The sequence below is a fragment of the Syzygium oleosum genome, unplaced genomic scaffold (genome assembly GCF_021117445.2).
Source record: "Syzygium oleosum isolate NSW1041296 unplaced genomic scaffold, Sole_v2.1 Sole_v2.13, whole genome shotgun sequence".
Taxonomy (NCBI): Eukaryota; Viridiplantae; Streptophyta; class Magnoliopsida; order Myrtales; family Myrtaceae; genus Syzygium; species Syzygium oleosum.
The window spans coordinates 10,258,863-10,286,435 of record NW_026607497.1 but is presented as its reverse complement, the minus strand read 5'-3'; the positions used below and the strand labels follow the sequence as shown (position 1 = coordinate 10,286,435).

The 27,573-nt window shown below is 39.3% G+C and overlaps 1 pseudogene; it reads left to right on the top strand.

The window, feature by feature from the left end:
* The first annotated feature begins 245 nt into the window (after positions 1 to 245).
* LOC115688016 (disease resistance protein RPV1-like) lies at positions 246 to 27,391 on the top strand (annotated as a pseudogene).
* The last annotated feature ends 182 nt before the right edge of the window (positions 27,392 to 27,573 follow it).

Sequence of the window (27,573 nt, the reverse complement as noted above, 5' to 3'; positions counted from 1 at the left end):
AATTTAAATTGAAAAATATAAAAAACACCACGTGCATGTGATATTAGAGTAATTGCATCTTAATTAATACCACGTGGATTATAAATTTTTTTGGTTTTTCCGTAAATAGTAAGTTATTTTCGGATTCGCACAGGTTCGTTGAGCTTGACTGTTCTATATATAGAATCTCAGGCAAGAGCGGAAGCTGGACGACGAGAGATTTGAGAGGTGAAGGCGGAGGAATCAACAAGTATGGGTGAATCCGCATGCAGAAAAGGGGAGACAAGCGAACTACCGCCGCCGCGAGGTTCATCAGTTTGGCTGGAAAAGCTGGCAAAGATAAACTAGCGAGGCTGTATCAAAGAGAATGGAAAAGTGGGGAAGATGATGTGATCCTGAGTTTCGGAGGATCCGATGATTCCTTTGGATTTGCTGATTCCCTGCATCGCCGCTTGGTAGCTGACGGAATTCGCGTTCTCAGTTATGACGGAACCCTATGTACTCTACCCAAGAGCTTCGGCTGTCGGTCTCCGGCTCCAAGATCTTCGTACCTATCTTTTCGAGAACCTATGCTGATAGCCCTCGCTGCCTCGAGACACTCGCACTCATGATAGAGCACACGTCTAGATCAGGTGGGAAGAAAGAGATCCTGCCCGTTTTCTACTATGTGAAACGGTCTGATGTGCAGCTGGAAACATCACTCTACAGAGGACTCCTGGACTCGCACGGCCGGTGGTTTGGCGCTGAGAAGGTCGAGAAGTGGGAGAAGGCTCTCGTGGAGGCTGGTAAAGTCGAGGGATGGGAGCTAAGCTCATATAACAGGTATGTTACATTACATCTGTCTTCTTCTCTTGTAGGTTTCCTTGTGATTTGTTTGCTCAATCGACCAATGTAGTGTCGACAATGTCGGTAAAGAAAAGGAACTCAACAACCTTTTCCCAGGAAAAAAAAGCAAATATTGGTCGACTCTGCTGTACTCTTAATTGTTTTGTTCACTTTACTTGTGTTCATGATCGTTACTGAGCCTGTTTCAAAGCTTTATGGGTACAAAACTAGAGAAAAAAGTGGAAATCATTTATGGGAATTAAAACAGGGTTAAAATTTTCAATTCCCTCTTCTTTCTTGTGCAGGCCAAATCCTTCTCTCGAATTGACCCGTTTACACAACATATCTTAGTTTGGCTCAGTGAACTCTCTTTATAAGTTCATTCTATTCATTCACTTGGTGGCGTCTTTCTGTATTTCAATCCATGGTTGAGTCATATATTTACCCCAATGGCGAACTGTGACAATATAATCCGTTGGTCGGACTAAATACTTGCTGCAGTGGCATTATCCTATGTTCATACAATCACTAAACATCAGTTATCCTATGTTTAATAGATCTTTGCATCAGGTAAATCATGTTCTGCAGTTAAAGATCAGAGATCTTTCAGCACATCCAAATTGTCGTTTCATTAAGTGGTGTGTTGGGTGGTAGGTCCTTAGATCACATCTTTTAATGGTTTGGAACTAGGATTTTTTCTGCCTCGGCAGTGAAGGGGCACTAATCGCAAACATCGTTGGAGATATTTTGTTTAAGCTGATGATAGAGCACAAATATGTGTTTGAAGATCTATCAACTGGTGATCATTTCATGTTGTCTTACAGGACCTCGTTATGGTTTTTCGCCCCTATTCTCCTCTCTTCTCCAGTACTCTCTCCTAAAGATGGTAATTGTTGATGAAGTTAGTTCAGCTTAAGTGTATTGTACATCAAATAGATAAAAAGTCTAATCACCCCGAAATTTTTTTACATGATTATACAGTTGTTGTAAAGTTAAAATACAGGGAAAATGACACAAACAGTCCTGAACTTTGACTCAATATGCAATTTGATCCCTAAACTTTTAATTTGTTCAATGTAGTCCCTAAACTTTAACTCAATGTTCAATATGGTCCTTCAACTTTTAATTTGTTCAATATGGTACCTGAACTTTTGGTACATGTTCAATATAGTTCCTGAACTTTATAAAAATGTTCAATGTAGTCCTTCAATTAATTCAAGTTCAGGGACTATATTGTACATTTTCATATAGTTCGAGGACTAAATTGAATATGTACCAAAAGTTCATGGATCACATTGAACAAATTGAAAGTTCAGGGACCACATTAAACGTTAGGCTAAAGTTTAGGGACTACATTGAACAAATTAAAAGTTTAGAGATCAAATTGCACATTAAACCAAAGTTCAAGGACTATTTGTGTCATTATCCCTAGAATATAAAGAAAAAAGAAGGCAAACACATGAGCTGAAACTACAAGAGAAAGCAAGTCATCGTCCGAACTCTGAAGTAGCTTACATATACTTTAATTTTTCAGTAGCTAATTCCCTTGCAAGAATAGAATCCACAAAGAATTTTTGGAGGAATTCTACAATTCATAACCATCATTTGTTAATTTCACCAAAGATCATATCTTGGAGTAACGGTTTGGTGGTCGATTTGAGTGGAATAGTTGGATGTGTAGTAATTATCTTGGAAATTTTTTATATATTATTTTGTGTCTTCTGTATTTTTTTTAGCAATAACCACATTGTTTGTTTATTTTCTTTCACGGATGAAAGAATTTTTTTTTACCTCATGGGAGTTTAGCATCCATAGTAATTATTTTATTGTCTGAATACTAACACATTTTTCTCTACTTGACTTTTGTGGTTCATCATATAGAAAACAGACCGCCTTAACACTGATGAGGCGGGCTTTGAGATCCTGCCGAACACGACATTTCTCAGCTTGAGTCATGCCAATATTGGTGGACAATTTGCAGATGCCTTATTGGACATACGGTGGCTTCATTGGCAGGGGTGCCCTCGAGATGTGATCTCATTCATTTAGAGAAAATTGAGAACCTAGTTATTCTCGATCTTTCGTGGAGTAAGGTTACAGAATCTTGGGGAGGTTGGAAAAGAATTAAGGTGGGTCTATAGCTCATTTGTTGTTGTGTTCGTGTTGGCCCTTAAGTAGATTGAGAGTTCTAAGCCATCTGAACTTTTTCCGTTGTTTTGCAGATGGAGCATTTGAAAGTTTTGGATCTTATAGGTTGTGTGGACTTATTAGTTACTCCCAGCTTCTCCTGCTGCCCAAACTTGGAGATATTGATTCTTGAGTGATGTTCTCGACTGGTTCATTTAGATCCTTCAATTAATGATCTGAAGATCTTGGTTACCCTAAATTTGAAGTTTTGCACCGAACTTAGCATCTTGCCAGTGGAAATGGATGGGATGAATTCTTTGAGAGAGCTCATGATTGATGGCACTTCCGTACGAGAACTTCCTACATCGATAGGCAGATTATTTCAACTGCAAATTCTTAGTGCCACTAATTGTTTCTCATTGGTTGGTGTTCTTGGTTCGGTTTGTGAACCTAAAGCTCTTTCGGTGCTAGCCTGGATGACGCGAAAGTTCTTGAACTCCCCAACTCAATTGGAGACCTAAAGGAGCTTACACACTTGTCTTTGAGGGAATGTCGTGGGCTCAAAAAGCTTCTGGAATTCACTTTCATGTCGGGACGCATAGTAGAGTTGGATAGTTCGGGCACAGGTATTTCAAAATTTTTCAATTCAATTTGTTACGGCTAGTGTTATCACCTAGAGGGAGGTGAATAGATGATTTTATCAAATTGAATGATTTAAACGTGCAGAATGAATATAGTTGAGGTCAACAATTCGTATGATCAATATCAGATAGATGCGTATAACAAACTTGTGTATAAGTTGTCGTCAAATGATTGCGTCTGATGACTAAGATGATGTTTAACGAACTTATTTGACAGATATGTATGCAGTATAATGTCAGTAATAATAAATGAAGGTTTAGAGATAGAGAATACTGCACAAAGATCTTTATAGTGGTTCGGCTTTATCAAGCCTACGTCCACTCTCCACACTGGCAGTCTGTTGGCTATGTTTCACTATTGAATCACCAAAAGATTACAAGAGCAGTGTTTCTCAGATGATAGACTACACTATTACGTACACTCTTCACTCGAGTAATTTTCTTTCTAAATTCACAACGTGAAATACAATAATCACAAGTGTGTAAGATCGAATCTCTATTCAAACTTTGGAATTCTCGATTCTGGTTATTCTCCTTGTATGACGTTTGCACTCCTTTTATACTCCTCTACTTCCAATCTATCCGTTGGACAGTCTTCAGAGGATTGATCTCCAAATCAACCCGTTGGAGAAACTTCCCAAAAAGAAAATGCATAGCCGTTAGAAGAAGAACCATTATCTCCAGGTGATTTAATCGCCCATACAATCAAATCAAGGTTTCCATAAGTATAGTTCTTCGTATTTAAGGAACGATCTTGTGATTGCCAATTAAAATATCTTGAAATATCAATTTGATTATCCTGCATAAACTTGCCAAAAAATAACACTTATTGAATCGACGAGTAATTTTGAGTCAGATAACAAAGTCCTTTCATCGACTAAGTCTAATGACTCAGCATTTACCTGCATCAAATAACTTAAGTGTAATTGTGGTCAGTAAAAGATTGTTTTGTCATTCTTCAAAACTAATTAGGGATTTTCCACAACATTCTCTCCCTTTTTGATGATGACAAAACTATCCATATGCTTTAGAAATATTTATGTGAACAAAATAGTCTATTGAGAGGATATAACATTCAAAGCATATAAAGCATTGTTAATTTCTAAAACCAGGGTAATATTTAAGTATATTAGTTCTCATTCTACTGCTCATGCCACAATTGCATTCACAATCTTTATAATACTTCTTCCCCTTTTTGACATCAGCAGAAAGGATAAGTAGCAATAGCATAATCAATAAAAATTCAATAAGAGTTCAGCATAAGAGTCTAACAACCAGTGTCGAATCACAAGTCAATATCCAAAGTTCACACCAACATGACAAAAACAAATATTGAACGCTGAAACAAATAGCTGTGATCAGTTTAGCTGATTTGCTGGAGGGGTTGAGTAGTCATGGCCATGGGCCGGTTTCAGCCCGGTCAAACCCGGGCCCGGCCCGTTGATCGGGCCAGCGGTTCGGAATCGGAACCGGCCCGTGGCCTACGGGCCCGGTTTCGGTTCCAGCAATTTTGGAATCGGCTCGGAACCGGCGGTTCCGGGCCTAGTTCCAAAAAAAAAAATTAAAAAAATTAAATAAATAAATTTAAAAAAAAAACCTGTAGCAGGGCCTGCACGTCTGTAGGCCCTGCTGCAGCCCGTTGCCAGGGCAGCCTTTGCAGGCAGCCTTGGCAACGGGCAAAAAAATAAAAAAAAATAAAAAAATAAAAAGATAACCATTGCAAATTGCAACAGTTATTTAGCTTTTTTTTTATCCTAAATTTTCTTCTCATTTTTTTCTTATAAATTCTCTCAAATTCTCTCAAATTCTCTTCTCTCAAATTTTCTCAATACTCTAAATTCTCTCAAATTCTCTTACATTCTCTCAATTTTCTCAATCCGTGCAATTCTCTCTTAATTCTCCCAATCAATCCGCTCAATTCTCTCAATCCACTCGAAAAATGACAAGTGAAAGTCGAGTGCCAACTGGCAAAGGTAAGAATATCATGACGGAATCCCATCATTCTTTTGATCCTCGCGATTATGCAGATTTTCAAGATGATGAAATCAACATTTTTCCCAATGTGGAGCGCGTCCCGACGCAAGAAAGTCTTCATCCTCCTGCCGAAATATCTACAACAAAGGAGGCGGAGCGGGAACTTACATCTGACATTTGGGATCACTTCATGAAAATGGAAATGTTTAATATTGGTCAAAAAAGGTATGATATAATTTGTAAACATTGTGGGAAAATATATAAATATACAGGTGGACAAGGATATGGAACATTCAAACGATATCTTAGGAGCAAACATCCAACTCAAGCGGGAATCGATATCAGGCAACAACAAATTTCTGGGTACGTCAATCCTAACACTTCTCCTTTATTTCGTTTTAATGAAAAAACTTATAAGGAAGAATTAGGTGAATTTGTTTCCATTGAGCATTTATCATTTAATTTTGGAGAAAGATTTGGTTTTAATCAATTTGTACAAAAAGCATGTGCTCCATAAGCAAAACGTGTTCCTAGAAATTCACTTAAACGAGTAATTAAAGATCTTTACAAAAATGAAAAAAAAGATTTACAAAACTTTTTTCTGCAATTTAATGGATGCATACATATAAGTAGTGATATTTGGAGTGATCATTGGCAAATTCATTCTTACATGGGCATAACATGTCACTGGATAGATTACGATTGGAATATTCAAAAAAGAGTTATTGCATTTAGAGTTTTTGATGGTAAGCATACGGCAAATAATATTTATAGAATAATTAGGCAAATTTTAGAAGAATATTATTTGCTTAACAAAATTTTTTCAATTGGTTTTGATAATGCCGCGGCAAATACCGCTTCAATTGCCGATTTAGAAAATATTTGCAAACCCGCTTTTGGCGGAAAATTTTTTCACGTTAGATGTGCTTGTCATGTTTTAAATTTATGTGTACAAGATGGTTTGAAACTCTTGATATTTTTCTTGAACCAATAAAAATGGCGATTCAATTTTTATGGAAACATCCCCAAAAAATGAAAAAAATGGGGTAGATTTTGTAAAGAAAATGACAAAAAGCCAAAAAGATTTCCAAGAGATGTTCCAACTCATTGGAATTCTACTTTCCACTTGCTTAGTGAATCTTTTGCATATAAAGATTTATTATGTATATTCATTTCTAATAATATACCTCAGATTAATTTATACCCACAAGAGTGGGGTATTTGCAAAAAAAATTAGATATTTTAAAGATTTTTAATAATGCAACTTATACTTTGTCCGGTATTTATTATCCTACTATGCATTTATTTTTAGTAGAGTGTATTAATATTGTCGGAGTTTTTGAGAAATATGAGAATGATGTTGAATTACAACATACTATAGTAACAATGAAAATGAAGTGGTTACATTATTATAGTGAAATTTCCATTATTTATTTAGTTGCTTGTGCTTTTAATCCGCGTTGCAAATTAGATGGTTTAAGTGATTATTTGCATATGTATTATCAATGTTTACATTATGATACGGTAAATGTTAGAACCATACTAAGTGAGGTTAAAAACGTAGTAATAGAATTATATAATGAATTTTATACTAAATATAATTTAGGTGATATTGGATCTTCTCAATCTACCGAGACACAAAGTGAGAGTATAGGTAAAATTAGTAGAAGATACCAACTTTTATTACATAGACAAAAAAAGCAAAAGGGAGTAATAGGAAATATTTCTGCATTAGAGATTTATCTAACCGTTTCCTTTGAGCTTACTGAATTCGAAGGTAGTACAGGTTTTTTAATTTTGGATTAGTGGAAGAGGCACGCAAGCCAATACCCAATCCTTTCTCTTATTGCAAAACAAAATTTTGCAACCCCTTGTTCCACAGTTGTGGTCGAACAACCATTTAGTGTTGAAGGTAATATTTTGGACGAACATCGTTCAAGATTAGTGCCAGAATCAGTGGAGGCTCAAGCTTATGTCGATGATTGGACGAAGGCTCAATACCAACAACAAGAGATAGATCGGAATAATGAATCCGAATTCTTTAACGATGGAGATACCACCGGTACCGGTACCGGTACTGGAATGGGTAGCGACGACTGAGGGTAAAAGAATTGTTGGAGTTGGCAAATATTTTGGGGACCCTTGTTTCTCATACCGGGCACGCTCACATGAGTTTAGGGAAACCGAAGTATAATCCAACGATATGTGATCCCTGCGCACGGAATGCGGGGGTTCGGATAGGCTTAGATTTTGGGGTCATTTTAGGGCATATATATTGTTCTCCCTTTTTTTTTTTTTATAGATCATTGTAACGAATTGTAAGCCGCTTAATGATAATTTATTAAGTTCAAGCCCCCTCTTTCTCTCTTTTTGTCCCCAAATTTGATTACAATTTACATTTTGATTACAATTTATATTAAATAATTCATTATTTCATAATTTCATAATTCATTATTTTTTTATTTTATAATTTATTTTTTAAAATTTTAAATTATGAACCGGAACCGGAACTAGCCCGGAACCGGAACTGGCCCGGAACCGGCCGGTTCGGAACCATGGCCATGACTAGGGTTGAGGGTCCAAAGGGTTCAAATGAAGAGGGTCCAAAAGGTGTAGGTGGGAAAGGCACTTGGACAATACTGAAGTGAAAAAGTTGGTTCAATCATTGCTCAATATGTGATGAGAGCTGATGAATCTGTCCTTCGATATTTGCAGTGTGAATTGCTGTAATTTGTATATCAGTTGTGACTTGTATCTTCAGATTGTTGATTCTTGCTTCCATCAAGTTCTTGAGCTCCTGGATTCCTTTTTTAAGTTCATTTCGAAGTTCCCTGACTTCATTCTGAATAGTAGCTTACCTCCACCTCAGATCTGTAATAGCTACATGATCTAACATAGGTGAGGAGATATTATATCTAGAGGGAGTGTTTGTGGTCTGAATGTCAACAGATTCTATGACCTTCTCTTTTCCTTTCTATTGAGCTTCAGATGGAACATTTTCATGTTCATCTCCTTCAAGAGGGAAATCTGCAGATGTTGCTTTTGAAGGGTATGCCTCTTGTGCATTCTGATTTTGTTCCTCCTGAATGTCAACCAGATCAAAGCTATTTTCCTCAATATTTTGAGCATTATCTTGCTCATACTCAGCTTGCCTCTCAGCCTCTATGACATGTTCATGCTCAAGCTCCCCCTGTCTCTTAGAGGGTCCTTCCTCAGGTTCTTTCTCTGCAGTGGCTATGTTCTCTTGATGATTCTCCATAACTATTTTGTTAATGAGGTCACTAAGTGATTGCATCAAGCTTTCATCCTCATCTCGCAGCCTTTGAATTTCAAGCTGAGTTGCAGCATGCCTGTCTGCATGAACTTTATGCTTGGCTTCTTGATTAAGTAGCCATTGCGTAAACCTTATTTCCTCAAGGCTTCTGTTATCAGCTTAAGATTGCTCATCAGATTTTTCATCTGATATCTCCATTTCATCAGAATCACTGGCCACTGCTTGTCTTCTTTTGGCTGGTCTGTCTGATCTTGAGGCAGTTTGCTTCACTTTTCTCTTTCTCACTAGAGATTCAATCGACTCCTCCTTATCAGATTCATGAAGGATATTAACAGAGCCCTTATTCTGTTCACTTATCAGCTTGACTGGAATAATCTTACCCTTCTTATCCTTCCAACTTTCTCCATCAAACCTATATCCCATTTTAGTCATCATAAGTTCCCCTACAGTCATGGTTTGAAAAGGTTTACCTTTGAGTTTCTCAGGAATGAGAATTTTTAAGAACTAAAAAATAGCAGTGATCAAAGCTCCACAAGGAAGTTGACATTTGCTCTTCTTGACAGATCTGTACATTTGTAGAAGGATCAAATGGGACAAAGAAATAGGAAAGGTGTTTTGAATTGCCCAAATCAGCTTTGCCTCATATCTAGAGACATTAGTTTTGGAAGATCTTTTGGGTCTGAGATATTTTATGATGATTTTGTGCAAGATAATGGAGTTGAGAGGAAAAAGAATGTCAGATACATGAGATGTGGAACTTTTGACGAAAGATGAGTTACCAGACAAAAATCGATATGCCGAATCAGAAGTGGTAGGAATAAAAGAAAATTCAGTATGTTTTACTCCTAGAATGGCAGAGAGATCAAAGGCTGTTAACTTATAATCTTGTTGAAAAACAGAGAATTCAATCTCAGCAGGAGAATTGAAAGATAGATTGGAATAGAAGTAAGCAGTGAGTTCGGGGTAAACCTTGTGAGAGAGAGAGCACATTTTCTAAAAATCAAGATTTTCAATCAGATTCTGAATCTTGATATTGAAGTTTTCAAAGAAATTGAAGTCTACTACTCTGTTATTCCTGATTTCTCTGGCTAAGAGAGAGTTGTAAGCAATCTGATGAGTTTTGTTTCTGAACAAACTGTCACTTTTCTCATCATCAGGGGGAATGCCAGAAATAGGCACAAACTCAGTGTATAATTTCTCGTCATTATCCTCCTTTCTAGAGTCAATGTTTTTGCTTTGCTCTACAATCTGAAGTTTCTCCTCACCAACAAATTCATCTGGACCAACATTTGACCGTTCCCCTATTTTCTCTTTTCCTTTTCTAGAAATTCCTTTCGTTTTTGTCGTAGGGGTTTCCTTAACATTAGATGTCTCTTTAAGTACAATACCCTTTTCAGCAGGAGGTATTTTTCCAATCCTCATACCCCTTTCATATTCATCCACAACTTCTCGTTTAGATAGAAAACCTAGTGTCTTGCATACCGCATTGACAGTGCTTTGATCACTTCGATTTTCTTGAAGTAGTTTGATGGTTTTTATCAGTTGCCTTGCTCTAACAAAACGATGACGTTTATTGACAGGGATTCTCAGAGATTTATTACCTTTAGATGACTCCCTGTTAGAACCTGTAATATCCTCAATTTTAGTCCTTGGGAAATGGTTATGGTTTAAGTTTGGTAGTTTTCCAATTGAAACCAAGTTTTACTCTTGTTTCGGAAAACCCTATTTCGGATCCTTTGTACCCCTTTGTTTTGTTATTTTTATGGAGACTTTTGTGATCCGAATTTCCAAACACTTTATTCTTGAAAGTTGTTCCAAACATCATGAAGTTTTACATACTTTAATTTCAGAATTTTTGGACTTGATATGAGTAGTACGACAGCCTCATTTCTGGACCGTGTAAAACTGCCCAGAATGGGTATTTCAGTGATGTTCACCCTTTCTTTATTTTCTACAAGCTTTTCTGGGCCGATTTTGGAAAATTTTCCTTCGCAAAAGTTGTTGAGAACTTATTTTTCTATAATGTATATAAATTTGGGAATTTTTCTAGGTGATTTGGATTCTGGATAGAGCTTACTTTGAGAAACAAGAATTCTATTCCAGCGAGCTGTTTTTAGTCTGTTTTTGAGCTACTAAAAATGGTGTTTACAGAGAGATTCAGATTTCGTGTTCTTCATGAGAAATGTTTGTTAAGGCCTTGTTTATGACATATTCAAATTTGAGAATTTTCGGAGTTCATTTATTATGTTTTCAAGTCCGATTTCGTGAATAGTGCAAAGCTATTCGGTTTTGTCAGATTTCAAAGATTCAGCATTTTCTATACGAGAACGTTGGAATTTGGACTTGATGTCTTATTTGCCATTTCTATTTCTAAATTTAAAAATGATTTATTAAAGTACACGTTCTGATCTTTCAAATGAGACATGTTATGCTTTGATTAGAGGTCGGCCCGATTTATGAATTTTGAATTTTAATTTCTAATTTTTATGGATTTCTGAAATTTTCTAATTTTATGAATTTTCGGAATTTTTAATTTATTAAAGCCATTATGAATTTTATTTTTTTTTTTGAAAAGTTTATTAAAACTTTTACTTTCGAAATTGTCCGAGAGATGAATTTAAAATCAAGAACAAAGTAGTTTCTGAATGGATTTTCTGAGAATTTCAAAATTTCAAATTCAGTTTTGAGAAATGAATGGAAAGAATGACGGAGCTTTCTTCAGAGAAGCCTAATTAATGACCTTGACTTTGGAGTCCGTATCATGATGACATGCCTTAATTGAGTTTAGACTTTAGGGACCCCTTTCATAATTACAAACATTAATTGGCCAAGCCAAGGAGCCGTCAATGAGAAAGAGTGCCATTCAGCCAAAAGAGAGGCATTCAGAGAGAGAGAGCCGAGAGGGAGAGAGAGAGAGAGAGGGAGAGAAAGAGAACCAAGAGGGAGAGAGAGAGAGAGAGAGGGCCAATGAGATTAGGATAAGCTTGGCCTTCATCATTTTCTTTGGCCTTAGTCCATTAATGGCATTTAATGCATGCCATCATGAGTCTTGACTTTGGAGGCCTTGTCATGATGGCCATGTATCTTCTTGAGCAAGTTGGAGAGCAACTTAGTGAGCAAGTTTGGCTTGCCTATTGTGACATCCTGAAAATTTGCCCATTTGGGATTTATGAAATGCTTGGTTTTATGAACGTACTCGTAGTTAGTTCTTGCCCGGAACTAATTATTCCTGGGATACTAACCATTAGGGAAAGGCTAATTAGGGATTTAAATTCGTGCGACTAAAGAAAATTCGATCGTGAATTGATTTTCGACCATAAAATCGTCGAAGTGATATTTTGAGCCACTGTAGGCCGATCCAAGGATAGCCAGGGGTCAGTTTGCCACTGTCATAGTAGTGGATCGCGGGTGATTCTGCTGGACCACGAAATGAATTGACGAATGATCTCGAACCTATACCAAACGATCGTGCCTCTCGGACCTAGCGATCGATCCTCGCGATTAAGTGACAATCGAAGTCGTCACGGACTGAATGAACTTGCACGTGACTTGATTTATTATCAGTCATGGGTCGAATATGCGAATTTCCCCAAAAGCCGCCCGTTAGTTTGAGAAACGCTCGAGTTATGTTAAATAAAATTCAATTATTAACTAGAGCCCAAATTGGACATCGGAAAATTAGGAAGTCATAACGGGAAGTTAGGACGACGTCGTGGTTGGAACGTACATCTTTGGATTTTCTCGGATCCTTCAAAAAAATTCAATTTCGACAAGAAAATGGAAAAGTGACCATTTTACCCTTGGGGATTTATAAAGGGCAAGTATTAAAGGGGAATGGCATTTTGGTCATTTTTCCCTAACTTTTGAGTTGGACGATTTTGCCCTTGGAATTTTATGAAATTCCTAAATTGCCTTAGGATATTTTTGGAGAAGATTCGATCTCGGCCGTCTATTCCAAGATAAGATCGAATTTCGGCCGTTGATTAAAAAGATTAGAGAGGGGCAAGATTGTAATTTGCCAAGTTGGTCAAAATTGGACTATTTTAGTCCAAATTTCTCTCTCTCTCTCTCTCTCTCTCTCTCTCTCTCTCTCTCTCTCTCCTTATTCTCTCTCTCATCTCACGGCAGCCCCTCCAACGAGAGCTCTCTCTCTGTCCCTTTGCCGCACGCCGCACCTCCGCCGCCGTCCACCGCGCGGTCGCCGCTCACCAGCCACCGCCGTACCGCGCCACCACCGTCCCCCTCACCCTCTCGGTTCTCTCTCTCTCTCTCTCTCTCTCTCTCTCTCTCTCTCTCTCCCGTGGCCGTGAGGAACCGGCCCAAGCCGCCGCTCGCCGTCGCCGAGCCGCCATACACGGTTCGTGCCACTGCCGAGCTGCGCCGCCGATCACCGCCGCTTTCCACTCTAGCCGCGTTAGTCTAGAGTTTGGTAAGTCGCTCCCTAAACTTTATTTAGGACGTCGGGTATCGACGGACAAATTAGGGTGGATTCGAGTTTTAATAGACGCGGATTAGCACGGTTTTAGGGGCGGAATTGATTAGCGGGTTTTAAGAATGAATTTGGGAGATTTTGGTGGAAAATTATAGGCCAAAGGCGGGCTGTGGGTGGCTGATATGAGTGCTATGATGTCTTGTTCGGTACACAAATTGGATATTTAGATCCGGCGACTAATTATGGGAAAATGCCGTGAAGGGTCGGAATTGATTTGCCGCAGTTTGGATGGGGAAAAATGGCAATTTGTATGTTGAATGTGTGTTTGAACTGTGGCTGAATCGTGGTGATGAAATTGGGTGCATTAATGTGCAATTGATTGATTTAAATATGCTTGTTATGTGCACGCTCGGGCCAGATTGAATTAATTGTCAAATTGGCCATGTTGAATGCTTAGTGAGCATGAAAAATGTATGTGAATTGTTGCGTGCACGGGTCACGTGTGATTGGCCAATTGAGTGGCAAGTGAGTGTTGAGCATGTGAATGAGCAAGAGATTGTGTGTGGTGTAGCATGTGTGATTGTGGAAATCCCTGAGGCCGCACCACTATGCGGGGATATTTCCGTCCTAAGGCGGTACTACTACGCGGGACGATGCTCGGTAATACCGGAGGACGGCCAACCTGAGGCGGTACCATTACGCGGGTTGTGTCGTAGGTGGTGGGTGTTGAGCCTGAGGCGGTACCACTACGCGGGCAAGATGCATGGCCTGAGGTGGTACCATTACGCGGGCTCTGAAGTGTTGTTTTGAGTTAGTCGCAGTGAACCTGAGGCGGTACTACTACGCGGGTCACTGGCGAGTTGAGAATGAGTTAGTCGCAGTGAACCTGAGGCGGTACTACTACGCGGGTCACTGGCGAGTTGAGAATGAGTTAGTCGCAGTGATCCTGAGGCGGTATCATTACGCGGGTCACTGGCGAGTGGTGTGGAAAAGATGTAATGAGATCGGAACAAATGTATGAAATGTAATTAGAACATGCATGTGAGTGGATTGGTGCTATTGTGACTGACGTGCAGGTCGCACGCTGGAAAGGCCCAAGTAAGTGCAAGTTGTGTGCCTGCAATGTCATGGCCGAGTGTGTGATTGTGATTGTGTTTGTGATTGTCTGGAGGTACGTGATAGCCTAGGTGGAGTTTAGGGGGTGTGCTTGCTGAGATGTATTCTCATGGTTGTTTCAACCGAACTTTTCAGAACCCCGGCTTGATCAATGAATCCCCCTCCGCCGCCGCCACCTGAGCGTTTTGGAGTACCGATGCACACCGAACATGATATTGTAGAGTTTCCTATGGACGACCATATGACCTGGATTAAGCATACCACCGTAGTCTTTGTAGATGTAGGATTACCCCTATGGGAGGCCCATACATATACCGCTTGGTTCTTTAGGGACGGAGTAGATGAGTTTGGTCCCGTCCGTGGATTCGACGTCCCCTTCGATGGAGTCGGGGATTGGGACCCGTCTGCCATACCTCCTCCTGATGGCGAGTTGACTAGTGTGGAGACTAGTCTTGCACAGTCAGGGCTATAGCAAGCGCTTGCAGCACCTGAGCCCTCGGAGGCCAAGCATGAGCCAGAACCTGATGAGTCGCAGGCGGGGTATGATCCAATGGACATGGATCTCGAACCGATTCCAGAGGAAGAACCGGAAGAAGAAGAGGCCGAGGCCGAACCCGAGAATGAGCCTGCTGAGTTTGTAGAGCCTGAAGAAGAACCGGAGCATATACTCCCGTATGAGTAGTGGATGGACCCCAATTTTGTGCCTGAGGACGATTTCTTTGAGGAGTCGGTCGAGGAGGAACGGGTCGAGGTTCCAGCTGAGTCGGGTGATATAAACCACCCAATCGAGATTGAGGCCGAGCCGGAGTCCTCAGAGGAACAGACTGTCCAGGGGGACTCAGATTCAGATAACGAAGAGTCTGATTCAGAGTGAACGTCAAGCATAGGGCGTAGGGGTTAGAGTAGGAGTTGGGATTTGACTTTTTGGAGAGTATCATTTTTGAGGATAGAATACCCAAGTCATCGATCGTTTTGAATATCGATGGTTTATAGTATGGTGTGCATATGTGTATGGCGGTTTGTAAGTTGTAAATATTATATAAGTTTGAATGAAAAACGAATATGTGCATTCTCCCTTATTACCCCAGATATTATTGTCCGGGTATTTGTGGTTTCCGCTGTCGATATAAATCTTTGGTAATTATAAGTGAGGTCGGCGATACCCTGGGACGTCGCACTAATTTGACCGAAGAGGGATGTCTTGTGCTCGATGAGGTTCGGGGAGTGACACCTATAAATAGGCTTGGCCACCCTCAAGCTCTCTCACGCCACCACCATCTTGGTTCTTGCCTTCTTGCTTCTTGGTTCATGCCAAAGAGAAAAAGTGGGAGAGGAATAATCACCCGAGATTCGCCAAGATGCGTTTGCTCACGTGTTCAAGCCCGAGAATCGCCAAGAGTCCCGTGTTCCTTTCTTGTTCTAGTTTATTCGTTGTGTAAGTGAATTCCCTAATATCGGGAAAGGATGTTGAGATGCGTTATGACGTGGTTTGCTTAGACCGTTTCTCGGTCGTTTGGTTGGTCGTAGTTGATTCATTTTCTCACTTTGATCATGTTTCATGTTTGATGTTGTTTTGAGATAGAACCGAGCCATGGTTGGTAAAGTGTACATGATGTGGCCATGTGTGATTTTCTCTTGTTTGAACTTTGCTATTGATCTACCATCGATGCAGGTGCGGTAAGGGCCGACTTATGTTAACGGCGATCGATATATCCTTACTTGATATTAGTGTTTTCACTTGCTGAGTCTCCCCGACTCATCCCCCATTGTTTTCCTTTTTCAGGTCCGTAGGATGGCATCTCCCCCGGCCTGCATTGGCAATCCCGTGGAGCAGAGAGCCGAAGTGCTCACTGTGATAGATGTCAGAGAAGATCGTGCCTACCGCCGAATCACGATGCTTGTGATATTCGATGAGGGCCTAACGGACTTGGTGCCTCATTCGTACGTGGCGTGGTATTGCTATGCAGACGGAGAATGGGTTGGATCCTTATGTGGGTTCAACGGTGCTTTGGCGGTACGGGCGGGCCGGCTTTGGGATAAAGCCACGGGTGGGATGTGAGATGGCCAGGCAGATGGGACTAGGATGGAGGTGAAGAAGTGAAGAGCGAGAAGCCGTAGTGGATATAGGATAACCCAAGTCAAGTTTTGCTATTCATAGTTGGCTATGAAAATATGTGATAATTGCCATGACCCAAAAGAACAGGTTTGTTAAAATATGTTTGCATGCCCTGTAAACATAAGGTTTGCTCATGATGCTTCTTGTCTTATTTTCGCTGTGTGTATTGATTGTGATTGTCCCGAGATATACTTCCGCTTGTGTGTAACGAAAGATAATAATGAATGGGACGTCACATGAATGACCCCGAGGTGAGAGCGTTATAGAACCCGTGGAAGAGATATCGATCTTCTTTGGTTCTCCATCTTGTTTTGCCTTCGTGAACATTCCCGTAAGACGGTTTGATCTTCTAGAGCCCTTGATTCCTTTCTTTGATTCAGAGGTCGATTTAGGCGCCATTGAAGAAATTTTAGGTTTCGGAAGAGAAAGATAGGATTTTTAGGATTTCAGTGAGGAAATCGTGTGTTCAGAGAGAGTGATAGCGAGAGAGAAGAAGAAAAAGGGTTTAAACCGAGAAGTGCAATATATCGGTTCTTACAAAATCCTTTTTAGAAACTGTCAATTGACAGTTAAGGGAAATTTCAGAAATTATATTTCGAAAATTTGGGATTTTAATTCCCAAACAGTATCATTCAGAACAACTTATTTCAAACAATCATATCATTAAAAAAAAATATGAGATACATACCTTTTATAAGATGAGTTGTGCGCCAAAACCAAACGCTTCAAATATGTGCTTAATCAAATAAGTCATCAGATGCAATGTGAGTTCATACTGCATAGCTCAATCAAGCGGGTTAATAACGCTTAGTTTGTTTCTAATAAGCTCGAAACTTTTCTTTTCTAGAGGTTTTGTAAATATGTCAGCTAATTGTTATTTAGTGTCTATGAATTGAATATTAATATCTCCTTTTAAAACATGATCACGGATAAAATGATGCTTAATATCGATATGCTTAGCTCTTTAATGTAGAATAGGATTCTTGGTCAGATTAATGGCGCTGGTATTATCACACTTGATCTCCACAGTTGAGTCTTTGACGTTGAAGTCTCTCAATTGTTGTTTCATCCAAAGGATTTGAGTACAGCAACTTCTAAGTGAGACGTATTCTGCTTTTGCTCTAGAAAGAGCTACAGTTTGTTATTTCTTTGAATACGATGAAACAAGCATGTGTCCTAACAATTGACATGTTCTTGAAGTACTATTTCTGTCTATCTTGCAACCAGCATAATCATCATCAGAATATCCAATGAAAGTAAAATTTGATCCCTTTGGATACCACAACCCAAGTGTAGGATTGGTGCCGACATATTTAATAATTCGTTTGACTGCAGGAAGATGAGATTCCTTTGGTTCTGACTGAAATCTTGCACACAAACAAACACTGAACAGAATATCTGGTCTTGAAGCAGTTAAATATAAAAGTGAGCCAATCATGCTTCTATATAATTTTTTATCTACTAGTTTTTCTTTTTCATCCTTGTCTAGTTTAAAGGAATATGACATTGGAGTTTCTGTCTTTTTGCAATTTTACCATTCTAAACTTTTTCGCAATTTCCCTGGCATACTTTTCTTGACAAAGAAAGATGCCATTTTTGGTTTGTTTAACCTGTAAGCCAAGGAAGAAAGTTAACTCACCCATCATGCTCATTTCAAATTCACTTTGCATCATTTTAGAAAAATTCTTACATAATTTTTCATCTGTAGAACCAAAAATAATATCATCTACTTTGATTTGAACAATTAAAATATCTTTACCTTTTCTTTTGATGAATAGGTTAGTGTCTACATTTCCTTTTGTGAATTCATTTTGTTCTAGAAAGCTACTCAGTCTTTCGTACCAAGCACGTGGTGCTTGTTTAAGACCGTATAATGCTTTCTTGAGAGTATATACCTGATTAGGCTTGTGCGGATCTTCAAAACCAGGAGGTTGTTCTACATATACTTCCTCTTTGATGTAGTCATTCAGGAATGCGCTTTTGACGTCCATTTGAAATAGTTTAAAATCACAGAAACAAGCATAAGCCAGTAAAATTCTTATTGCTTCTAACCTGGCCACTGGATTATACGTTTCATTGTAATCTATTCCTTCCTCTTGTGAATATCCTTTGGCCACAAGTCTTGCTTTATTTTTGACGACTTTTCCTTGATCATCCAGTTTATTTCGAAATACCCATTTTATTCCAATAACTGAGAATTTTTGGGTCTAGGAACGAGTTCCCATACTTGATTGATCTGAAATTGTAAAAGTTCCTCATACATGGCTTCAATCCAGCTTTCATTTTTCAAGGCTTCTTTGACATTCTTTGGTTTGGCTTCAGAAATGAGAGCTAGTGTATTTATGACTTATTTTGCCTTTGCTCTGGTTTTGATTCCTTCATCTAAATTTCCAATGATGAGGTCTTTGGGATGACTGGATTTTTGCTTCCAGTTTTTGTTGAATCTTTCATCATTTTCATCATTGAAATTTGATGATTCTTCATTGTCTTGTTGGTTTAATGATTCCTGAGCTTCATCAGATCTTTGATTATGATTATTTCCACTTACCGTCAATTCATCAGATGCTTTCTTCAGATACTGAATTTTCAGTGTCAGAGTCATCTTGTTGAGTCTGAATTGAATCTTCAAACTTGACATTCAATGATTCTTCTACTGTTTGAGTGTTTTGTTGTATACTCTGTAAGCTTTACTTGTAGTTGAGTATTCAAGAAAGATTCCTTCATCTAACTTTTCATCAAATTTACCAACACGATTATCACGCCCCGAACCCTACGGCATGTGACAACCCTATCGAGGTCGATTTAAGTGCGACGTCCCAGGACGCGTCGCCGACCAAAAACCTAAAACAGAGAACAAAATACACGCGGAAGCAACATTACACCCGAACAAATTAAAACAACATGACCAGGGGTAGCAATGAACAACAACCATCATAAATACATACTTGCATTAATAACAGGGATTTACAAAATCCATTGTCAGGCAATATACACCAACCAAAATATGGGTCAACAGCCACTAACATAAAAAAGGGGTATGTGGCTCAGGATACTAAACTTAGGAAGGGCACCTATCCAAAAAGTGTTGGCCCTACCTAACTACGGTCAAGGCTAAACCTAGGGCACCCAGTCCGAGTTGGATCCTGAGGACTCGGACAAATCGTCAGCTGACTCGTACTCGGAATCCATCGAATCCTGCTCAGACTCGGCTCCCACTGACTCCACCCCGGAATCATCCTTCGGCTCTAGCTCCTGCTCCATGGGCTTCGGCTCGTTGTCGGACTCCCAGTCCATCGGCTCCTCTCCCTCTGACTCGATATCCATCTCGATGATGACTGGTCGGGCACCGGAATCCTCCTCAGACGTGGCAGCGGGACTCACGACCTCTCCATCAGCGGCCTGCGGATCCGGCTGGCTATATATTTCGAACGGGATGTCGAAGGACCAAAGAGGTCCATGCGTGCCGAACTGGTCCCGGAAACACCAAGCTAGATAAGGATGGGCCCGGAAGTATGGCCCGCCCTTGTCGATCCAAACTATAATGAAATGCCTAATATAAGACTCCCCGTTCCCTACGGGGTGCTTGGTCACCGATCGCTCTATGCGATACGGGATCCCAAAACGAAGTGGCGCATCCACCATCTCAAGGTCGGGGGTCTGAAAAGTGGGGTTTAAACAACAATGAGAATAAATCTCAGCGAGTAGGCCCCCTAAACCGAAACTAGGCTAACATGCACCTCCCGGACAAGAATCAACTAAACACACAGTTGAGCAATCACACGACCTAGGCCCTCGGGCCCCAAATCAAGTATATAATGACCCTGCAGGTTAGGCACATAATAATAATAATACTATACCCCACAATGCACATACACATATCATTCAATTGGCCACGATCACATGCCACGCATATGCTTGCACTCGTTATGCACTCTTTGCACACTTGCCAATGTCATGCTCATTCTTGCACAATTCAATGCACACTTGCACACTTGCACACGTGCCAACTTTCCAATTGTTCACTTCCGACCCGCGTAAAACGCATCAGGTCCAACCAGCGTAAACGCATCAGGTCCATCAATATCCAACACTTCCTGACCCACGTAAACGCATCAGGCCCAGTGTCTCTAGCCCGCGTAAAAGCATCAGGCGCAACATCGATCTCCATATACGGACCATACCCGCGTAAACGCATCAAGTTGGCCGTCTTTCGGCAATCCGGGCATCGTCCCGTGTAAACGCATCAGGACGGGTTCAATACCCTGCGTAAACGCATCAGGGCTTTATGTGATCACACGTACACATCCACCGGTTAGTATCTGAACCCCGTGTAAATGCATCAGGGTGATTAGGTGATCACATTCTCATGCTATTCGTGCACGGTCACATAATGCACATGTTATGCCAATGCTTAATGTGTGCCACGACATGCTCAATTCACCTCTTAGCACGCCTAATGAACCAATGAATTCAAAATAGCCACAATACATACTTGGCACCCGAATTCATGCGATAAATCAATATAATTGAGTACACTCATGGCCCGCCATGCCCCTCAATTCTCGTCCACATCAAACACTCAACATGGCATCATACAATCAATTGACAATCACACTCAATTCAACCACTACATAGGCACATCAAGGCGTACTCGACATTTCATAAATAATTCGCCTGTTAGCCGAACAAGGCCCAATCAATGCCATAATGGACAGCAACTACACAGCCTACTCTAGGCTACTAATCCACTTCCAAACCTTCACATTAGGCCATTAAAATCACCACAAATCAGCCACTACTCAGCCCACAAATTGTACTCATAATAATCCACATATTAGCCCAAATCAAGTCCACATTGGACAGCCATCAACCAGCCCATTCTAGGCCACCAAAACACATTTATATCATCACACAAATCCATCAAGACAGCCACAAAATCAGCCCTAATCATCCCACACTAATTAACCCCTAAAATACCCTAATAACCCCTAAAACTTGTCTAAAGTGCACATAATCCTAATTAAGGGTTAGGGTTTCCACTCACAAGGTTTAAGGCTTCAAATGTGGGCTCAATAAGGAGAGAAACGGGCCGAACAGCAGCTGGATCAAACCGGTTTGGCGGCGGCGCTTCGGCGGTGAACAGCAGCGGCGACGGTGGTTGGGACTCTTGGCTGGTCACGGCGGCAAGGGGGGGGGGGTGATGGTGATGGTGGTGGTGGCAGCAAAAACGGGAGAGAGAAAGGAGGGGGTGAGACGGTGAGGCGAGGTGGTGATGCATGAGGCGTGAGCGGCCGGCGGCGGTTCCGGCGAGCGGCACCGGCGGTGAATGGCGGTGGCTGCTTGGCGGCGGCTGACCTCACGGCCAAGGAGGAGGGGAGAATGGGAGAGAGAGACCGGTTGGTGGAGAGTGAGAATGAGAGGAGAGAGAGAGAGAGATATTTTATCCAAAATGGGTAAGTGGGAGTAGGTGGGGGTTGGTGGCCTACTCCACTCAAGACTAGATCTAATGGCTCAAATTTGAAGATCAATCACATTCAACCAAGATCAATGGCCAAGATGGGTTCTAGACACAAAATATCCAAGGGCTCACAATTGGTCTTGTTGGACAAGCTAGATCCAAGGGTCAAGATTCATTCTTACACAAAATATCTAGGGGCACTTAGGGAATTGAGCAAGAGTAATGGGGGCATTCTTGACCATCATTTTCAGCCACTAATAGACTAAATAAAACAAATTAACACTTCTAAAATTCGGAACCCATTCATAGGCTTAGGGGCAATTTGGTAATTTTTTTTATTTCTGGCCCGAAATTTCATTTTTCGACTATACCGATCCCTAATATAATTGGCCACATAAAATGACGTTGTCCTCGCAAAATAGTTGCGCACGTCCACGAAATTCGACACCGAAGTCCGGACTCAATTCCACGATCAATTTCGCTCAAATGCGATTTTAGCGTCTCTCACTAACGGGCGGCTGTTTAGGGGTTACGCGTATTGACCTAGGGTTACTCGAGTTGTGACAGTCTCAACTTCCAAGAGAACACGAGAATTTATCGCTAGTTCCGGAGGTCACGATCGTTCGGGTTAAGTTTGGGATTGTTTGCCACGCATACTCTCGATCGTGCGGAATCACCCGAGATCCGATTGTATGTCGTTGGCCAAATCAAATCCGTCACTCTCCTTGGATCGGCCCACATTGGCACAAAATATTCCCTCGTCGTTTCTCGGAATCGGACTCGATTCGCAGTCGAGTTCTTAGGTCCACGTACCGTTTTCCTAGTTAGCCATTCCCTATTGGTCAGTATCCCGAGAAGGATCCGTTCCAGGCGAGACTTATTAAAAAGGAAATGAGAAATAAACATCTATTTCATTGATCACGAAAGTGGGTCGAATTCAGGACGTTACAACGATCATTAGGATTTTTTAGAATAAAACATTTACATCCAAATATCCAAAAGTACGAGACATTAGGAATTTTACCTTTGAACAATTCATAAGGGGTCTTTTCAAGAAATTGTCTTGGAAATATTCTATTTAAAATATAACAAGCTGTTGATACAGCTTCAATCCAAAAATGTGCTGGAGTTTTGTTTTCAAATAGAAAAGTTCTAGCCATTTCTTGCAAAGTTCTATTCTTTCTTTCAACTACTCCATTTTGTTCAGGAGTATAAGGTAAGGAAAAAGTATGTTGAATACCATTTTCATCACAGAAATTAGAAAATTTTTTATTTTCAAATTCTCTTCCATGATCAGATTTAATGCTCGAAATAGTATAACCTTTTTCATTTTGTACCTTTTAGGCAAATTTTAAGAAATATTCAAATGTTTTACTTTTATGAGCCAAATAGAATATCCAAGTAAATCTTAAATAATCGTCTACAATAACTAAACAGTATTTCTCATCTCCAAGACTTAGAGTTTTAGTAGGTTCGAAAATATCCATATGAAGCAACTGCAAAACTTGGTTAGTGCTGACATAGTTTATTGATTTAAATGAACTTCTTACCTGTTTACCTTTAGAGTAATCTGAACATGACTCGGTGCTCTTGAATTTTCGTTCTGGCAGTCCTTTGACGAGTTTTTTTGAAGCTATTTTGGAAATCAACTTGACACTTATGTGTTCGAGCTTTCTATGCCACTGATTAGATTCTTCTTTTATGGAAACGAGACATTGCAAGTCGTTAGACTTCGCGTCTAGTAGGTAAATGTTTCCTTGTCTTCGACCCGTAAATGATTGCTTGTTGTCTTTACTTATCCTAGAACATTTGTTTTCTTGGAAAGTGATTTTGTAACCAATATCACATAATTGACTAATGCTAATTAAATTGAAGTTCAAACTTTCAACTAGTGAGACTTCGTTGATGATGAGATTTTCGATTCTGACAGTTCCCTTGCCAATTATTTTTCCTTTGTTGTTGCCTCCAAAGGATACACTTCCTCCTTTAATTCTTTCTAACTGGATGAATTTCAGAGGATCTCCGATCATGTGTCTTGAGCAACCACTATCAAGGTACCACTTGTTCTTTCTATTCTTTGGTACCTGCAAAAGATAAGTAACTCACTTTTTCTACCCATATTTTCTTGGGTCCATTTGGTTAGGATCAATCATTCTCAGAATGTCTCTTTGAATAGGTGTCCAAACTTTAGGACAGTCACTCTTAAAGTGATTTGAATCATCGCAATTGGAGCACTTATAGGAAGTTTGACCATTGAATTTCACAAATTGCTTTTGAAAGTGATTTTGATACACAAATTTGGGGGGTCTTTTCTTTAGTCTTTTTTTGACATTGGGAAAAGCATTTTTCAATTCAGTATTTTTCTCAAAACCTAAACCTGATTTATTATAATAGGGAACTTGAATTGATAAAATATGTTGAAGATTTTTCGAACCCATTGAGAATTTCTTGGTTATATTAGAAATTTCATTTTTCAAAAGTTCTTTTTCATTAGAGATACGATCAAAACTTTCCTTAGAAATATTTTTCAGATCAGAAATTTCCTTTTTCAATAAATCATTTTCCTTTTCAAGGAATTATTTATTCTCCTTGATGAGATTAATTTCTTTTTGCAAAAAATCAATCTTATCCTTTTGTGAGATATCTTGCTGTTTTAAAAGATTGTTTTCCTTTTTTAAACATTCATTTTCATATGCAATTGACTCATCAATTTCTTTGTTTTGAGTCGTACTTTTTAAAGACAAAATTTCCTTCTTCAATACAGAAATCTTTTTGAAAGCAGTTTTGTTAAGAGAGACTAACTCATCAATATAATTAATAACTGCTTCAGGAATTTTGGAATTACTTACTTCGTCTTCTTCATCAGAACTTGATTCTGAGTCCAAATTTGCTATCAAGCAGATATTGGCATACTCTTGTTCGCTCTCATCATCATCTGAATCACCCCACGTTTCAGCTTTGAAAGCCTTCTTATATCGTTCATACTTTTCTTTGTTCTTTTTTAGAAGAGGACATTTTGGCTTTATGTGTCCGTTCATTTTGCAGTGAAAACATATCACATCCTTGTTTTCTTCATCTTCACCACTTGATTTTTTTTGAAAGTTTAGCTTCTTGGCTTTTGATGGCTTATAATTCTTAAATTGCTTCTTTGACTTATTCATCTTCACCTTCTTTGCCATCTTCCTCAGTTTCTTGACCATTAAAGCCAACTCTTCATCTTTATCCTCATCTTTATCTGAATCTGTGTTATCAGAATCAATGTTAGTTTTTAAAGCTATGAATTTTTTACCTTTGAGTTCTTCAGTTTCTAAAAACTTTTCAATTTCATAGGATTGAAGAGTTTTGATAAGTTCGTCCACCGTGAGTGGTTTGATCCCCTAAGTTTCTCAAATAGAAACTTTGATGTTGTTCTACTCTTTTGAAAGAGCTCTCAGTAACTTGTTCACCTTCATAGGTTCTGAGATAGGATTGTTTTGGAATTCAAGCCCATTTACGATCTCAGTGAATCTGCTCTGCATCTCGAAAATTGTTTCATTTGGTTTCTGAGTGAAGGACTCGTACTGCCCAAGGAGAATGTTAAGATTTGTCTCCTTGACTCTCTCTGTTCCTTCATGAACAAGCTTGAGATGATCCCAAATTTCTTTTGCAGTTTTAAGATTTGCAATTCATTTATATTCAACACTTGCTAGACCATTGTATATGGCTGTTCTGATCTTTGCATCCAGATGGATCCTTTTGGAAATTTCCTTGGCCGAGAGAGGTAGAGCTTGAGGTTTGATTTGCTCTCTAATTCCTTCAACAGAAGGTGTCTCATTTTGCCCTTTTGAAGTTTCTGAGGATTTTGTTTCGGTTGAAATGTTTAGAATGATTTCATGTTCAACGATGTCCCATATATCCTGATCTATTCCCAAGATGAATGTCTTCATCTTGTTTTCCCATACACTGTACTCAGTTCCATTGAAATAAGGTGGTCTGTTATTGTGACTTGACTCAGCATTACTAGCCATCAAGAATCGTTAACTCAGAAGTAAAATAACACTTCAAAGAAAAATAAGCACTAGGCTCTGATACCAATTGTTACGGCTAGTGTTATCATCTAGAGGGGGGTGAATAGGTGATTTTATCAAATTGAATGATTTAAACGTGCGGAATGAATATAGTTGAGGTCAACAATTCGTATGATCAATATTAGATAGATGCGTATAACAAACTAGTATATAAGTTGTCGTCAGATGATTCCGTCTGATGACTAAGATGATGTTTTAACGAACTTATTTGATAGATATGTATGCAGTATAATGTTTATAATAATAAATGAAAGTTTAGGGATAGAGAATACTGTACACAGATCTTTATAGTGGTTCGGCTTTATCGAGCCTATGTCCACTCTCCACACTGATAGCCTGTTGGCTGTGTTTCACTATTGAATCATCAAAAGGTTATAAGAGCAGTGCTTCTCAGATGATAGACTACACTATCACTTACACTCTTCACTCAAGTAATTTTCTTTTTAAAGTCACAGCGTGGAATACAGTAATCACAAGTGTGTAAGATCAAAGCTCTATTTAAATTTTGGAATTCTCGATTTTGGTTATTCTTCTTGTACTACGTTTACACTCCTTTTATACTCCTCTACTTCCAATCTATCCGTTGGACAATCTTTAGAGGATTGATCTCCAAATTAACCTGTTGGAGAAACTTCCCAAAAAGAAAATGCATAGCCGTTAGAAGAAGAATCATTATCTCTAGGTGATTTGATCACCCATACAATCAAATCAAGGTTTCCATAAGTGTAGTTCTTCGTGTTTAAGAAACGCTCTTGTGATTGCCAATTAGAATATCTTGAAATATTAATTTGATTATCCTTCATAAACTTGCCAAAATATAACCCTTTATTGAATCTGACGAGTAATTTTGAGTCTGATAACAAAGTCCTTTCATCAACTAAGTCTGATGACTCAGCATTTACCTGCATCAAATAACTTAAGTGTAATTGTAGTCAGTAAAAGATTATTTTGTCATTCTTCAAAACTAATTAGGGATTTTTCTCAACACAATTAAGAACCTTTGGAGATTAAAAGTGCTGAAAATGGATTCTTGTTTCGTGAGCAAATTTCCTTGGTACATTGAACGGTTGTTTTCCCTTGAAGAAGTATATGCCTCCTGGTGTAGGAGTTTGGTGGGAGTCATTCCAAGTGGTATTACAAAACTACATTGTGTCAGAGAACTAAAAATTTTGAGGTGCTCGTATATCTGGCCTTCCATTAGAAATCAAGTTCATGTCAAGTCTTCAGACTTTGGATTTGCTACACTGCGACCTTCTCAAAGAGTTGCCTCCCCTTCCCTCTAGCCTAATTAACCTCTATGTTAATCCTGACTTGAAGCAAAAAATGTTAGGATCTTCAAAATTCAGCCGTTGGTGGCATTTATTGCGATGAATAATACAGTGTTTGTTTGGATCAGATGATTGAGTGTTTTCATTTGCCATGGTTAGTTGGGTTGATTACATTACGGCTGCTCATTTCAATTGAATATGTTTCCCTTTTTCTTGTATTTCTATTTTTCATTTCAATGTGGTGTTACGTATCTATTTAGCATAGTCATGAATTTCAATGACTGTCGGTAATATTT